This window comes from Anolis carolinensis, chromosome 3 (genome assembly GCF_035594765.1).
Source record: "Anolis carolinensis isolate JA03-04 chromosome 3, rAnoCar3.1.pri, whole genome shotgun sequence".
Taxonomy (NCBI): domain Eukaryota; kingdom Metazoa; phylum Chordata; class Lepidosauria; order Squamata; family Dactyloidae; genus Anolis; species Anolis carolinensis.
In genome coordinates this window covers 163,213,016-163,230,370 of record NC_085843.1, presented here as the reverse complement: position 1 = coordinate 163,230,370, position 17,355 = coordinate 163,213,016, and the positions used below count along the sequence as shown (strand labels likewise).

The 17,355-nt window shown below is 39.2% G+C and overlaps 1 long non-coding RNA gene across 1 annotated transcript in view; it reads right to left on the bottom strand.

Annotated features, from left to right (window-relative positions):
- The window catches only part of LOC103279472 (uncharacterized), a 99,327-nt gene extending 90,239 nt beyond the window's left edge, over window positions 1-9,088 (bottom strand). Inside the window, exon 1 of the long non-coding RNA XR_010004449.1 lies at window positions 9,045-9,088. This is a non-coding gene — a long non-coding RNA (uncharacterized LOC103279472). The remainder of the gene's footprint in view (window positions 1-9,044) is intronic.
- Window positions 9,089-17,355: the final 8,267 nt, after the last annotated feature.

The following is a 17,355-nucleotide window of genomic DNA, read 5'->3' as shown; positions in this document are numbered from 1 at the left end:
GTCAAAAAAGGAGCACAATCAAAGCCCTGACAGACCGTGCACAAAGAATCTGCGAACCTCACCTCCTTCAAGGTGAACTAAACCACCTAAACTGGGCTCTACAGGCCAATGGATACTCCACCACAGACATCAGAGGAGCTGCAAGGCCAAGAACAAACCATGAGAGTCAAGACTAAGATCCACCCAGAGGAAAGGTGTTCTTACCATACATCAAGGGAACTACTGACCGCATAGGCAAATTGATGAAAAAGCACAACCTACAAACTATCTGCAGACCCACAAAGAAAATCCAACAAATGCTACGGACAGCGAAGGACAAGAGGAATCCTCTCTCCTCTGCAGGAGTCTACTGGATACCATGCAGCTGTGGACAAGTCTACATAGGGACCACCAAACGCAGCGCCCAAACAAGAGTCAAAGAACATGAAAGACTGCAGACTAATTCAACCAGAGAAATCAGCCATAGCAGAGCATTTGATGAACCAGCCTGGACACAGAATACTATTTGAGAACACAAAAATGCTGGACCATTCTAACAACTATCATGTCAGACTACACAGAGAAGCCATTGAAATCCACAAGCATGTGGACAACTTCAACAGAAAGGAAGAAACCATGAAAATGAACAAAATCTGGCTACCAGTATTACAAAACTCCAAAATCAAAACAGTAGATGGGAACCAACACAATAAGGACTTGACTGAACAAAGGATGCCCCCAGGCAAGGGACAAAACATCTCCAATGCCAATTAGGGTGATTAACTGAAACATTAATGCTGGCTCCCAGTGACAAAGAACTCTTGCCACACCTTGGACTATACACAGATATATATTCTTTCCTTTCCTTACTTAATTTATCCATACCTCACAACCTCTGAGGATGCCTGCCATAGATGTGGGCGAAACGTCAGGAGAGAATACTTCTGGAACATGGCCACACAGCCCGAAAGACATACAACAACCCAATATATTTTTCTATCCCGCCACCATCTCCCCGAAGGGACTTGGGGCGGTTAACATGGGGCGATGCCCAAAACAAAACAGAATAAAGCAATTACAACGAATATCAAAACAAAAACAGTAATAACATAAATCAAATAAAATAAACAATTTAAAGATTTTAAAAATACAATAAAACACATAAAATCAGAACAAATGAGTAATAATACAGCATCAGCCACTGGAGATAAAAGGGGATTTTTGACACAATTTACATATTTGGGGATCTGTGGTCCAAAATAGGAACCTTTTCCAGAGTCTGAATATTTTGATATATCCATCATGACCATTTACCAATTCACTGGAAGTTGAAAATGCAACAAGTGGTCAGATTAACACGATGCACAATCAAACGGAGATTTGAAGTATGGAGGACCAATATTTCTTTACAGTCTATTAACTTTATTGTGCCACCCAGCACACACACATCTTCCATTTATAAACACTTGCCATGTGTGAAAGAGGGCATTGTTGCTCCAGCTGCCCATGTAGCTCAATTGCATCATGTCAGCAGATCTTTCCCAGCTTGACACACAATACTAGATATGGCTGGTTTAAGTTTTCCATGGAAAAAAATGAAAGCCATCTGTACCAAATTGAAACCAGGGCTCTGTTCAAAAACAACAATAAATATTGATGACTTGAGGCATGCTTGGTTTTTTATGATGTTTGATGACAACTGGTATCACTTACAGAACTTGCATCATAAAAGAAAATGCAATGATGTTGCTTGTCATTGGACTACATTAAATGTCAGGAGAAATGTGTTTTTCCTTTATGTTTCAATCCAAATTTGGTTTGAGTGTCTACATGAAAGCTAAACATTCTGGTGTTCATAATACAGTTGTATGCAAAGTGTTGGATGTCCCAAAACACACCCTAGTTTTTGGCAGGCCCAGAGGATCATAATTTACACCCCCTTCACATCTTTCGTTCCTTTGTCTTTGTGCTCACTAGTTTCTAATGAAACCAGTGTCCTATATTCTTGAAATAACAAGGGGTTCCATTTAATGTGCAGAGTAGATCTTGTAAAATCAATTAAGCATTTATTTAAAATATTGATGCAGACCTGTATTAAGTTATGGAGATCTCAACTTGGAAATCTTCAATGTGTTTTTAAACCTAGTCACCCTTAATAGGCAATTGTGTTTGTCTTTTAATTGCAATTGATGTATGGTGAACACTGAATTAAAAATTGGGTTTGTATTCATTCTGGATTCCCATGACTATATTATATGGAAAAGATATGTGCAGAAATGTACAAGGAAAGTGCCAGAGACACAAGGTGAGAGAGAAACATGAAGTACATTGCTTCTACCACATGCTTTATCAGTTGCTACTTCAACTTTTGGGTGAGAAGGGTGGGATATAAATGTGAGAAATAAATAATACAATATACATCTTCTATATATATAAAAGGATAATGGTGTCGCTCCACCGGGCAAAACAACAAAACTAAAGCCCCCCCCCCACCTAGAAAATTGACAATACAACCCCTCATCCACATCTCTACATTCTTACACTCAACAAAGGATCCCCCCCCCAAACAGGGAAACACCCACTCTTTGAAGGTCCAAACCCATTCGGTACTCATCACTCTTTCATCTCAAAACACAAAATAAAGAGCAACACTCTGAAAACAAAGGAATTCCATCCAGGAAACAATCAGGGCCACCTGACACCTCCCAACAAAGGATTCCCCCCTCTAAGACACAGAAACACCTAAAAAAAGCCACAGCAACGCGTGGCCGGGCACAGCTAGTTCAATTATAAAGGTTCTTCCATTTTGAAACCAAAGTTGAAGTTATTTCACAGTGGCCCAGATCAGGAAATTGGAACCCAAAACTTCCATCTTTTTAATCCTGGCATATAATGAGAGATCATGTTGTGAATGGTCAATAATTGAATTTACTAACAATTTAGGCTGTCACAAGTCTAGCTTATGTACAACCACATGTTCTTCAGTCTTTCAGGGCCAAAATCCATGAGGGTTAACAGAGTTTCCGAGATGAGAAAATATCTCTTACTCTTCTATTGATTTGTGGAGCATCTGATTTCTAATGAGAAGTCCTCTCAATAATCTATTGTGAGCTGGCAGGTGAAAATTGACGTAAAAGTAGTTAACGTGCCATTTTCAGAAACCCTTAACTTGTTGTGCCAGTGACAATTTTCATCAAATTGGTTTGAAGTTCTGAACAATTTTCAGTTGTAGAAGTCATTGTGGATGCCACATTCCATGATATTAGTCAAACGGGTATTATTTTGATAAGCAATATAGTTTTAAAACTTTTAACACTGGAAGAACTCTTGTAACTCACGTTAACCAAAGAAGCACTCCCTTCTCTGTTCAGTTAATAATAAAACAGGTTGTGACCCAAAGATGTTTGCTAAAGATACACAGCACTTTGCTTTCACAAAGTGACTGTTGTCTTTTGATACTTCAATACTGAATGTGATAGTTCTTATTTGATGTTTGTTGGACCAGGAAAATAATGTAATTGTGTCCTTTTCACATTGACCAATTATACCACTACAATTCCTCTCTATCTCTTCCATGGCTTCATTCTACATAATCCTAGGATTTGTCGTTTGCTAAAACTCTATTAGAGGAAAGATGAAGTACTTTGGCCACATAATGAGAAGACAGGAAAGCTTGGAGAAAATAATGATGCTTGGGAAAATGGAAGGAAAAAGGAAGATGGGGCCAACCAAAGGCAAGATGGATGGATGGTATCCTTGAAGTGACTGGCTTGACCTTGAAGGAGCTGGGGGTGGTGACAGCTGACAGGGAACTTTAGCGTGGGCTGGTCAATGAGGTCACAAAGAGTCGGAAGCAACTGAATGAATGAACAACAACAAAAAACTCTCTGGCAGAGAATTCTAAATATCTCATGAAATTACACATCTCAAGATTCCATACAATGGCACCATGACCGTTAAAGTCATGTGTGCTAATGGCACCAGGACTCTTTCAAAGCATGAATGACAACTATGACAGCAAAGGTAGTTCTTACCTGCCTATCCTTATGGGAGTCTTCTGTTGGTGTGATATGATATTTAGAAGATAAAGCCCCTTTGGGATTCATGAGGATTGAGGGGACTACTTGTAATCCAGTTTATGGAGTCTGTTTATGATTCTAATAAAACTTTTTTTTTCGTGTCAGGAGCAACCAGAGTTGCTTCTGGAGTGAGAGAATTGGCTGTCTGCAAGGACGTTACCCAGGGGACGCCCGGATGTTTTTGATGTTTTTACCATCCTTGTGGGAGGCTTCTCTCATGTCCCCGTATGGAGCTGGAGCTGATAGAGGGAGCTCATCCGCACTCTCCCCGGGTGGGATTCGAACCTGGCAGCTTTTAGGTCAGCAACCCAACCTTCAAGTCACGAGGCTTTTATCCCCTAGGCCAATGGAGGCTCCATAATAAAACTATTAAGGGGGTGATTACTGAAATGTTGTCTTCAGGTGTGCAATTTGCTATCAAGAGTGGGGATAACATTCTATGTTCTCCATCTTTATATTTACATTTTACCAATAGACTTGATTTTCTTTGTAGGTCTAGCTCTGTGGTAACATTATTATGACCCCCCACCACCACCACACACACACACACACTCACACAACTCCTGTTGCTAGCATTCTCTATGGTTGTCTCAAAACAAAAATCAAGTTATTATAGGAGCATCAGGTTATGGCAGAAGTTAAACAAATGCACATCAAATTTGTTGTGATTACTTTTTCAGAGTTTTGTCACTGGGTATTATTTTATTTCTAGAATTCTCACCATGACATGTTTTTCCTTTTTTTACTAAAAATGCCTGGAAAATAAATACCTTAAAAATAAATAGAGACATTCCTTGAATTCAATGTCAATATCAAAACAAAACAAAGAACTCTGCCTAAGGCTGCACTATGGTTAGCACATGTTAATTCCTACAAAATTATTTCCAGCCCTTTAGCATTATATCAGTCTTCATTCACTAATTATACTTTCAGAGAGAAAATAAGAGTCAATTTCTGGTATGGACATAAATGCCCTCAGGTATCTGGCAATTGCAATAATACCTCCATTTTGTATTAGATTGGCACCAAAAGTTGAAATTGATGGGCACCTGCTAAGAGCTACTTCCCCAACAGACTGTCACTGCCAAAATCTGGGGCACTTTAGCCATGTCTCTCTTTCCTCTGGCTGCCCCCCCCCCCTTTCTCTCCACTTGTCTTCTCTGAACAAGGAGAAGGAGCAGAATCTCCCATTCATTTTGTCCTTTCCCTCTGGATAGTTGGGCAATGGTCAGTCTAAACAAAAGTAGATGACAGATAGATAAGAGAATGTTCTTTACTATGAGTAAGAAGATTGTAACATTCAGATGATTTTAATGTTACTAGTGGAGCATTGGATGAATAATTCTAACTTTCCAGTCACTGAAAAAAATGATATCTTTCATTTGGTTTCCAAAGATTGAAGACCATTTTTCTTCAGAATGGTCTGTGACCAAATTCAAAAAATGTCAAGATCAGAAGAGCATCTGAGTACAGATGGTATGTGTCACCATGTCTTATGGAAAGGATCTGTTGGTGTCATCACTCAAGATAATAACTGTCTAAGAGGGGGTTGTTTTTTTTTGGAGGAGGAAGCTCTGTGAACAATTACATTATATTCTGTGCATGCACTTACTTGAGACTAAGGACTTCATCACATTATCTTCAGAAAGTGTCTGAGGATGCTTCCAGAATGCTTCTTTGATGGAGCCCAATGGAGCCCATCATATGACGCAAGGCTACTTCTGGCAGGGCACTGTACAGGCAGCATCTTAGGACATTGCCCAACTGAGACAGCATGGGGAGGGGGGAAACTGCGCAGCAACACTTCTCCCCATGGGATGGGGAAGGGGGTGATGCAGGGCATGGGGTGATGGGTTCCCATGTTGCCCATCAGACTTGCCCCACTGACCAAAAATGCCACTGCTGTAGGATCTCAATGTGATGAAGCCCTAGGTCATGTTGAATTCAACAGTGCATGCTTTTGAATTGGTTGCTGATATACACCATCAATAGCCATCACCCAATCTTGTTTCACCATGAGCAGAAACATGATTGTCCATCCCTGCACTCATCTCCATCCTACCATCCCATTTCTTTCCTCTCCACTCTAATTTAGTTCCATGGATCACTTCTATGATTTGCACATTTACATACAGATCACATTGAAATTTTATATAAGAATTTGTCAGAATTCAGTGTAATTCATCACTCAATTGGGTTGTTGTGTGTTTTCCAGGCTGTGGGGCAATGTTCCAGAAGTACTCTCTCCTGATGTTTCACCCACATCTATGGCAGGCATCCTCAGAGGTTGTGAGGTATATATTCCGGCCATGAAAGCTATCGATAACACATCATTCAATTCATTAAAAAGGTGACTCCCTATCAAGGCATAAGAACCTTGGCCTTTCTAGTCCAGCTCTCACTTAATATTCAATCAGATGCCTGTTGGAACACCAGAGGCCAATAGCACTTCCCCACTGTTGTCTCCTGCATATGGTAATTCATAGCTCCTCCTCGATGGATTGTCACCTTGACGTGGTGAGGGGGCTTGCGTGTTCCAATGAACCTGTGGGCACAACCACTGCAGTCACACACTCCCAGGAGTGGCCACAGGGGGAGGATCCAGACCAAGAACAATTCGAAGACCCAAAGACCTCAATGGCGGAGCAGGCGGAGGATAATATGGTACATGTTACAACGGCTGTGAAGGCAGAAGAAAGCTGCAATAGACTAAGAAGCCACTCTTGTTGTGTTAATCACACCACTGCTGGGACCTCAATCTGTGAAGACTGTGTGTTGACCGGCCATGCACTGACCTCCACACATTTAAAAAAATCCCACAGAGGCGTCTTCCAAGAAATGGAGGGCCATCATCCTCGAACTACGAGGGATCGCCTAAGATGAATTCGTAGCTATACTACTGCAGATCTGCAGATCTTTGAGAAAGATCAGACTTAACACTCTAGTGTTGTTGCTGTTTTTCCAAACATGGTATATACTGGAAAAAAACCCAAGACCAATAGATGTTTAGGATCTATTCCTCTGGATATTTTATAGCAATACAAACAGATTGCCCTAAATAAGTAACACAAATACAGAGGTCACCCCAGGTTAGCAATGTCATTGTTAATCAGGGTTACAAGCAGACATTTAATGCATTTGTGGGCACGTGGACTTTTTCTACAACTATGCCCAAGGTAACTCTTCTTACATGGTTGTTTTATAAAGTGGCTTCCACCCCCACAACCCTTTGCAACTGTTCTGCTATTTTGACAGCTATTCCAGTAAAGAGAGGCCCTTGAGATACATGGGCTGGTTAATTGTCTTCACTTTTTTTTGGTTTCTGTAATCCTGTAAATTGGGAATGACTTTTTTTCCAGAAAGATGGAAATCAATTAATAGTTTTCTGCCTTTTCTAGGTGGGTAGATTTTAAAGCAAAGCCTAATCTCATTTTCAGGCAATTAAAACAAAGGTGGGAGGGAAGGGGGTTGTTGTCAGGTGTGTTTTTTTTACAGTACAGACCCCCCTTCACACATACACTAGAAAGCTATTCTGCCTTCAGCTGTCTTTACCAACTAGGAATTCTATAAGAAAGAGGCCATTAAAGTTTATTCTACCCAGTTTAAATTTGGCACAACACACATTCACTGCCAACTTTTCCGACTCAACATCTTAGTAAATTCTTCCTGACAATAGTTAGTGACAAGCATGTCAGAAACAACAAACTCAGTCACATATAAGGCTTATCAATAATTTAGTTCCTTTCCCCCCATGAGAGCCTGTGTGTTTTGCAATAATGAAATATATGATTTTAAAAATAAATAATAGGCTGTTGTCAGGCCGATTGTAGCTAGAAGTTATGAATTTGATTGATTGATTGAACATTTGACTTCATTCTCTCTAGGAAGATCAAAGAGAAGCTCTTCCATTTGCCCACGGCCACTTGCAATTTATTTAGAGATTGTGTTCATATCCCAGCAGGTAGCAATATTGGACTGAGGTACACAGAAAATCAGCTCTTTGAGGTTTTTCTAAATCCAAGGGATGCAACAAATGAGATTTTTTTTAGTTCATTAAATCATTAACCACTTAATCACTAAAAACAACCCATTAGTTTTCCCCTTCTTCCCTCCCCCCATGGTAGTCATAACCAGGAGGAAACAAGTATTTTCTTAAAACATAAAATAAAAACTAGTATTTTAAACATGGTCTCCCTTTTCAAATGTGACAGACTGTAATTTTTTATTTATACAGCTATTTCCCCCTCCCTCTCTCAATCTCTCTCTCTCTCTTTCACTCTCTTTTTGTTTGCTTTTTAATCAGCTCGGCAGGAGCTGGTGACACTCGAAAATGACAGGCGTATGAATTGCAATGAGGAACCAAACAACGGCAATATAGTCAAGACGGGAGGAGAGACACATATACAAAAGCGCACATGAGATGTTTGTAGAACAAATCTTGCAGTTACCCAAATGAGGAAAACAAGCCATAAAGAGTGGTGTGAAGGCATCACTATGTAGTCAAAATTAATCAGAGAGTTATTGTTTTTTTTCTATTTTCTTGGGCCAAACATAGGTATTTTTGTATGTTTGCTGGTCAAAATGGTTGAGCAGATGCTGTATTCTGTGTCCTTACTTCTCCCTCTCTCAAACACACCACACACAATTCAACATTTAGCTGTGCCTATATCAGTACCCCCTCTCTGTGACACACACACACAAACACACACATGATGCAAAGTTAAGCTGCACTTATACCAGGGCTGTCTGTCTTCTTGTATTGGAACCATTGGGGTGTTAATTGGTTGGCATGGTTGGCACGTGCATACAAATCAGCAACGGGTTTCTATTGTCAGGTTCACAGCATGGGACCTACTGGGGTTGAACAAAGAGTATGTTCAGACCTGTGAGGGATGTACAAACATGGGGATTAAGAGGGATTCTTTTGCCCAGGATACTAGATTATCTGAGTTAGAACTTAAGATTCAAAATTATCAGGTTACTTACATTTGGGTTGATAGTTGTGGCAGGGGTCAAAACCAATAGCCACTACATCAGCCAGAAAAAGAATTTGAGAATGGAAAATAATTAGTTTCCAAATATACCAGGTCTAAAATCTAGCCATTTTACATGTCCCTAACTATATTATTTCCGAGGCATAATACAGTTTTCCCTAGTGTAAAATGCACATTTCCTTGGTGCATTCTGAATTGGTCCCAAATTCTTCATCATATTACACAGCCAATAAAACAATTTGGATTTTGGAATTCAGCTTTGGAATTGTTTTATTTATTTATTTATTTATTTATTTGCAGTATTTATATTCCGCCCTTCTCACCCCGAAGGGGACTCAGGCCAGATTACAATGAACACATATATGGCAAACATTCAATGCCAACAGACAAACAACATACAGTATAGACAGACACAGAGGCATTTAACATTTTTCCAGCTTCACGATTCCGGCCACAGGGGGAGCTGTTGCTTCACCGTCCGCTAGTGGCTGTATTTCCTCATTCCTTTCCTCGTGTTTTACTGGCAGTTTTATGGTGTTGTAAATTAGTTAAATTAGCTTCCCGCATAAAACGTACCTAAATTTCCCTACTTGACAGATGCAACTGTCTTTCGGGGCTGCATAAGTCAACAGCAAGCCGGGCTATTTAATGGTTGGGGGCTTAACCCAACCCGGGCTTCGAACTCATGACCTCTCGGTCAGTAGTGATTTATTGAAGCTGGTTACTAGCCAGCTGCGCCACAGCCTGGCCCTATGGTCAGAGACTTTCGTTCCAGAGCATTTCAACCATATCCACTCTAAGCAACACAATAGATTGACATTACTGGATTCTGGGGGTGTACTCCACAAGATTGCATGGGGTAAAATACTATTTTCCAATAGTAAACTAGCATATCAGGTAAAAGAAGCATATGAAACATGCTAATATTTGATGTGTTAATTTACCACATGGTACACATTCAGAAAATTCTTTCAACCTGTTGTTTATTATCATACCATCCAGAATTCAGCCTCTTCCTCAAATCTAATGTGCAGATGGCTCCATCATGTTATCACGATTTGCTCTTTTCCTTCAGTCCTCATGCAGAAAAGGTATATTTAAGCATGATTTACTTTGCTTTCTCCAACACAGAAGCAAGGTAACAGCTTACCCTGTCCTCACATAGATAGCAACACATCAGAAGAGGAGAAGTTGTTGTTTGTATAGAGACTTCCCATATGAGCAAAAAACCCGGAAAAAGCATGATTTAGTTTGTACAGATAGCCCCATGTGAACATGAACCTCTTCCTTTGGACATGCTACTTTTCTCGTGAGGGCAGTGATTGTGGAAGGGCAGAGGGCTAGGTGCCTTCACGTGTCTTGAAAAAGAAACAATCTAAAGCTGTGGTTCTCAACCTGGGTCCCCAGATGTTTTTGGCCTTCAACTCCCAGAAATCCTGACAGCTCATAAACTGGCTGGGATTTCTGGGAATTGTAAGCCAAAAATATCTGGGGACCCCAGGTTGAGAACCACTGATCTAAAGCTTCTTGCTTTAGTATGAAATGGTATGAAAACAGGTACTATTCTTTTTTGGTGTTTGGTTAAATGGCAGTAAAGATTTATATTGTTTTTGTAGTGGACCATGTACAAATGTGACAATTTAATGATTTATGATATACTAGTGCAACTATGGATCCAACTATGTCATTGCACTAGTCCAAAGCCTATAGCTGTATATCTTCAAATTTTGCCCCAAAGTAATGTCCACTGCAAATTTTGTCATGCAAACAGTTATGCAAATGTCTGAACACACAGTTATTCAAATGGTTGTACAACCTCTTGTGCAACTGCTTACAGGGAAGCAGGTGGAACAGTTTAATTCAGCAGAGGGAAATGTACTGTTATCATCTGCTAGGATGAACCTGAATCTACTTGCCATATTGTTCTTTCACACAATTGGCCTTATGCATATTCAGTATGTGAAAAAATATGGTTTCAAGTGCTACCCTTACAGGTGATTATTGCAAAGAGTTCAGCAAAGAAAGATTTACCAAGTAAGCTAGAGAGTGCCCTTTGCTCTAAAATTCAAGACAAGAGGACCATTTTTTCAGTATGTATAACATATCATCATAACTATATGTATAAAGACGGGGAACCAATAAAACATACTTTAACTTCAATTGCCTGGACTTGAGTGAAAAGAAAACATTAGTGGAATTAAGTGAAATAAGAATTTTGAAAATATACATCTTCAAATTGACTAAACCAAGATAGGGTTGTTGTATGTCTTTCGGGCTGTGTGGCCATGTTCCAGAAGCATTCTCTCCTGACGTTTCGCCCACATCTATGGCAGGCATCCTCAGAGGTTGTGAGGTATGGATAAACTAAGTAAGGGAAGGAAAGAATATATATATCTGTGTAGAGTCCGGGGTGTGGCAAGAGTCCTTTGTCACTGGGAGCCAGCATTAAGGTTTCAGTTAATCACCCTAATTAGCATTGGAGATGTTTTGTCTCTTGCCTGGGGGCATCCTTTGTCAGTCAAGCCCTCAGAGTTTTGGTTCCCATCTACTGTTTTGATTTTGGAGTTTTGTAATACTGGTAGCCAGATTTTGTTCATTTTCATGGTTTCTTCCTTTCTGTTGAAATTGTCCACATGCTTGTGGATTTCAATGGCTTCTCTGTGTAGTCTGACATGATAGTTGTTAGAATGGTCCAGCATTTTTGTGTTCTCAAATAGTATTCTGTGTCCAGACTGGTTCATCAAATGCTCTGCTATGGCTGATATCTCTGGTTGAATTAGTCTGCAGTGCCTTTCATGTTCTTTGACTCTTGTTTGGGCGCTGCGTTTGGTGGTCCCTATGTAGACTTGTCCACAGCTGCATGGTATCCAGTAGACTCCTGCAGAGGAGAGAGGATCCCTCTTGTCCTTCGCTGACCGTAGCATTTGTTGGATTTTCTTTGTGGGTCTGTAGATAGTTTGTAGGTTGTGCTTCTTCATCAGCTTCCCTATGCGGTCAGTGGTTCCCTTGATGTATGGTAAGAACACCTTTCCTCTGGGTGGATCTTTGTATTGACTCTCATGGCTTGTTCTTGGCCTTGCAGCTCTTCTGATGTCTGTGGTGGAGTATCCATTGGCCTGTAGAGCCCAGTTTAGGTGGTTTAGTTCACCTTGAAGGAGGTGAGGTTCGCAGATTCTTTGTGCACGGTCTGTCAGGGCTTTGATTGTGCTCCTTTTTTTGACTTGGGTGATGGTTGGAGTTTATATGAAGGTATCTATCTGTGTGTGTAGGTTTTCTGTAAACTGTGTGGTCCAATTGTTGATTGGGTTTGCGGATGACCAGTACATCTAGAAATGGCAGTTTTCCTTCCTTTTCTTTTTCCATGGTGAATTGGATGTTTGGGTGGATGCTGTTAAGATGGTCCAGGAACTTGCTGAGTTCTTCCTCTCCATGGCTCCAAATTGTGAAGGCGTCATCTACGTATCTGAACCAAACAGTTGGCTTTTTTGGTGCTGTTTCTAGGGCCTGTTTTTCAAAGTATTCCATATAGAAATTTGCTACTACTGGGCTGAGAGGGCTCCCCATGGCCACTCCATCCTTCTGTTCATAGAATCCAGTGTCCCAAGATATTCAGTCGAACATAACAATACGCATTTATTTTTCAAATAGCATCTGGAAAGCTTAATATGCTTAGAATGCCTTAGAATAACTTTTGAAAACTAAATGTTAACAATTTTACACATGTATTAGTTTAAAATAATATTAAGTATAATTTAAAATGAGATTTTAAAAAAAGAAATGCATGAAATACCTATCTTATTATTTGCTATTATCTTTAAAAGATGAATAATCGATGGTGTCCTAAGAATATTATATTAACCAACTAATTCAAGCTTCTGCCAATGCTAGCTAGACAATTCTGGGTGCCGTACTTCCCCTTTAAAAGGTTTTTTTTTTTCATTGTTTCACAGCTAGTGGTGTTTTTCTGACAAAGTCAGGATTTAACCTCATATTTTGTTCTATATGAGGTGTATGTCTTCTACTATCGATATGTGTTCTTTCCACAACATGAAAATTCAGGTGACAGAGGTAAAATGTTTAGGTGATCTATTAATTTTTCTAAGCTGAATGTTCAGGTATTACTTTTAAAATTAAATACCAATATTCAGAGCTTGCCATGTCCTATTTTCTTCGTCTACTTCAACATAGCTATAGCCAAGTCTCCTTCCTCTTTAGAAAAGCTCTGATCATCACAGGGTTCAAAAGACCTTGGTCAATCTTAGGCCAATTCTCTATCTCTCCACTCCTTTCTAGGGTTTTAGGGTACAATCTGAAAATAAATCCAGCATTTTATTTGGAAGTGATGTATGCCATAGCATATGTTTTCCTCACTTACACATGTAGCATTTGTTTTATGGTTAGTCCTTGAAAGGAAAATGTAGGCTTCATTTTCCAGACTGAGGGGCATATCTTTGATAACATTTTGTTGTGATAGAGATAATGGTTAATTGTAGGAAATGCGCATTTCTTGACAATGATTGAGCTTTCCTTAGTTATAGTAATATCTGTCATCAGTTGATCAATCTATGAATAGTCTAACATGACTATAAACCCAGCATGATAAATGTGGATATCTATAGCTTCTGGTCGGAAAGTTTAGTCACTTGCTATACAGTTTCTGGAAACTTAAATTCTACACACTCACCTTCTATATTAACCTCTGTAAGCTTCATTTATTTACCCTTGCTGAGACTTGTATCGTGAAATTGGCAGTTGCTGTTTGTCATTTTTAATTTTTTATCCCCTAGGCCTTTCCTCCGTGAAGTGCCATTTCCTAGCTATTTCTCTCTTTGGTGGCAGAAAATAAATCTCTATCCTCTTATGGACACAAGACTTTGCTATCTGTAATTGCAAGGGAGAAAACTGGATTATGCAAATATGCTTATTACGCTAAGGTTTGTTGTTAAGTTTGGGGCTCATTAGCACTCCAGACAGCATAGGATTTTGGTGTTCTTTCAACAGCATTTCCTAGTTACACACATATTTCTCCTACCATATTTTTTTCTGAGTCAGTCTCAACTGGGTATACAACATAGAAAATAATTCAAAAACTGGGGCCCTTTCCCCCAAACCTATTCCCTTGGTGTATCATATCATAAATTGAAAATATTAATTATTTGCATGTGTGTACTACAGCAATTTGTAATGGGTGTAAAACTTTAATGGATGTCTGTATTGTCAATGTTAACAATCCCAAAGAAATGGATTGAAGGTAATAACCAGATTTCAGATCTTTGCTGTCATAAAAAAGTAATGAGATGTAATTAGACCTTAGAAATATAGGGTAAGCTGGACTAGGAGTCTCAAAATTTCCTGGTCAACATGGCCAATGCTGGAAATATTTTGGAGTTGTACCCTCATCCCACTCCAGTAATTTTCCTCATAGTGGGAAATTCTCATTGGCTATCTTGAAGCAGAGACTTCGACTATCTTTTGCTGAGAGCGTAACTCTTGATTTCCTGCATCATCAAGAATAGCAGTTGTCAACATTTGACATTTGATTAGATTTCAGCTCCCAGAATTCCTGACTGTCAATCAAGCTGGCTGGGGTTTCTGGGAATTAAAGTCAAAAACACCTGGAGGAACAAAGGTTGGGAACCATTGACTTAGAGCAGTGGTTCCCAACCTGTGAAAATGAAAATCCGGTCCACAAATCTCTTTCCTCTTATTTTATTTTATTTATTTCCATTCCTTTCCACAGAGCTGACCATTGCATTGGATAGACCACATCAGCTCTAGATTGTTAAATAGGATTTTCTGTGGGCGAGCAGATGGTGACTACTGGATGGCATATGTTCTGTATTAGAAACTAGAGCTGATGTGGTCTATCAAATGCAATTTTCTGAATCAGCACCCCAAATAACCAAACCAAATCGAAAGTTGACCAAAAACTGATTTGTAATTCTTTTGGTACTAATGTTGGAGAGAGGACCTGGTCAAAGTAGTCCTTGGTCAAAAAAGATTGGGAACCACTGACTTAGAGGGTTGGACTAGATTGCTTTAAAATGCACATCAACTTTTTGATTAGATGTATGTATATGTGTAGTGTTTTCCCACAGAAATCAAAATCCTGTTTGTTTATTTTTAGATGTCCTTTACCATGATTTTGTAAAATGCAGATCACCAAGACAAAGGCCAGAGAAGAGTGTTTTAATGTTTTCATTCAGAGTGTTTTAAACAGGTGTCCTTTTTAGTTGAGAGATAAGACTGTTCTGAATGTGATTTCACAAATGTGGTCTCTCATTCCACACACATACACTTGGGAAAATTTTACTGTTTGCTTTTTTTAAGGATTACAATAACCTTTAATTATAATTGTGAACCCAACTCTACCAGATGCAAGGGACAAAGTCCCTCATATTTAAGGATTTCTGGCAAAGAACATGTTATGTTTGGTCCTAAATTTTTTGTCAGATGGGATTAAAAATATGTTCTGTTGTGTTAGTAACTAGAAAAACTGATGAGCAGAAACAATTAGGTTTCCTTGAGGGTTTCCTTGAGCTGGCAGCTGAGACACATTCATCCAAGCACATTCATCTAAGGGTTCACATGGATCCACCATTAAAATGATTTTAATTGCATAAATGGAAATTTAGGAAGAAATTTCATTAATTGCTTAGCTGATTCACCAGAAGTGATAGTGAATATTTACATGGTTAAACTTTTATAGAATATGTCTATTGATTTTATATGCATTTAAGTTGTCTTCATTCAACTCTCACAATTTATCACCAGAGAGTATGATGCCTTAAGAGGACATGGAAAGATTATGGATATACAGTATGACGTCATGTTTGGGGCTGCCTTTGCCCTCCATTACACAAGATACTGCTGAAGAAAATATAACTGCGATATTGAACAGTGGCTGGCTAGTTGTTAACACTGTGCCTTTCACTGCCATCTGCTACCATGAAATATGGTACTGTTGACAGAATCAGGTGGTTCAAACTGGGAAATATGTTCTGTTTTACTTTCCTTAGTATGGGTGACATCTGAAAAATAATGGCTGGCATGCTGTTGAGCAGTTACAAACGAGTAAACTAGATTTATTCATTGATGAGTGTTCAATATTCATGTTTATGATCATGGTATTATTGCGACAGATACATATCTCCACCCCACCCCAGCCTCAAAAACCTTATCTTTAACCGCCAGCAACAGTATTTAGTGACAGAGGTCTATTGTACTTGTGATCTTTGCTATTTTCTTCCACCAGTGACCTGTGGTGTAAATATCAGAAATAGGATCCCTATTACAACACTGCATCACTGGTTATAGGATGTTGGAAGCATCTCCTGCTGCTCCTTGATCAGCAGAAAAATATACCTCTCTTACTTTGGGCCCCTCCACACAAGCCCTATATCTCAGATAATCTGGGATAAACAGGGATCAGATCCCTGGGATCAGATCCTGGGATATAGGGCCTGTTTGGAAGGGCTCTCTGTCACTCTATGTGGCTGCTGGAGTGTCGAGTCAGGACATAATGAGTTTCCAATTTGTGTAAGATCACAGTCAATGTCCCCTAAATTATTAAATATGTTGAGGTTGTGAATACAAAAGTTATTTGTATTTGCCTTAATTAATTCTGTTCAAGGTTTTTCCAAGCTATAAAAACAAAAAAGTCCCAACATCCATTAAACATGAATGATATTACCCTTGCAAAAATGAGGTTAAGACACAAAACCCTCCTACCCTCCTCTCCTTCCGGAAGAGCTTAAAAACCTGGCTCTTCCAAAAGGCCTTCGATGTTTAATTGTTGCTGGATTGATCTATCTGTCCATTCCATAATAGTCCCATTGTTGTTGTCTTGCCATTTTATACCGCACTTTATTGTCCATTCAACTGTGAAATTTCGTTCCCCATTTCATAACACTCTGCACTTTGCATGGGATCTACGATTTAGTCTCCTGTTTTTAACACTGTATCCTGCTTGTTGATTTTAATGATTGTTTTTATTGATGTTGATGTTTTTACTAGGATAATTATTTTATTGCTTTGTTACTGTTATTTGTTTGTTTTATCGGGCCAGGCCCCATGTAAGCCGCCCCGAGTCCCTTCGGGGAGATGGGGCGGGGTATAAAAATAAAGTTATTATTATTATTATTATTATTATTATTATTATTATTATTAAAATGTATTATAGGAATATTGGAACTGTTTTCTTGTATAGAGTGTTGTTGATGATGATGTTGATTATTTTTCTATCCAAAAATCACTTCCCAATGCTTTTAATATTTTGTGATCTCACACTGTTTTTTTCTCAA